Source organism: Meleagris gallopavo, chromosome 1, assembly GCF_000146605.3.
Source record: "Meleagris gallopavo isolate NT-WF06-2002-E0010 breed Aviagen turkey brand Nicholas breeding stock chromosome 1, Turkey_5.1, whole genome shotgun sequence".
Taxonomy (NCBI): domain Eukaryota; kingdom Metazoa; phylum Chordata; class Aves; order Galliformes; family Phasianidae; genus Meleagris; species Meleagris gallopavo.
The window spans coordinates 96,567,467-96,568,182 of NC_015011.2; positions in this window are offsets into that span (position 1 = coordinate 96,567,467).

A 716-nucleotide genomic window follows, 5' to 3' on the forward strand; every position below is an offset into this window, starting at 1 on the left:
TTTTTTCCGAATTGATTTGAAAGCACTATGACTTAGTAGTGATTTGTTTTGGCAAGAATTGGTATCAGTGTAGTTTTAAAAGGGTGAATGGAAAGGACAAAAGATCGCATTGTTTCAGATTTTGTGAAGTACTGAATCATTGTTTTCCCCACATTTATGCTACCCTTCTGTGAATGCAAACAATGAGGATGTGATTAATGCAGTACTTAGAAGGTTAAGGTGAAGTTTCAGGCTGGATTCAAAAGCAATAAAAAATGTAACAGGAAACTTCATATTGCTTCATGTTAATGTTCAGGGCCAGATCACAACTACTTGGAAGGATAAGACAGCGTGAAGTCATTTGCTGTCTGAGTTTATGTGAATATGTCTGAAATGGCATCTATAGGGCAAAGAAGAAGGGGGAAATGAATGCTATGCACACTGCTAAAGGTTTACACATTTAAAAGAAATAAAATCAAATCAACAAAACAACTTTATTCATCTTGTTAGTTAGATCAACACAAAAAATCTGGTAGGTACTGTACGTATAGGTACAACCAGTGGCTTTCTGCTGGGAAACAATTTAAAATATGCATATTTCCACCTATAAGAGTAATTTGATAATTATACAGCATTGTCCATTAACTAGCAATATTAATCTTGTAAAGGGATATATGACTTGGTTAAACTTAACTATATAAAGCAAGGGCCATACCACATAGTATTAAATCTGGAAA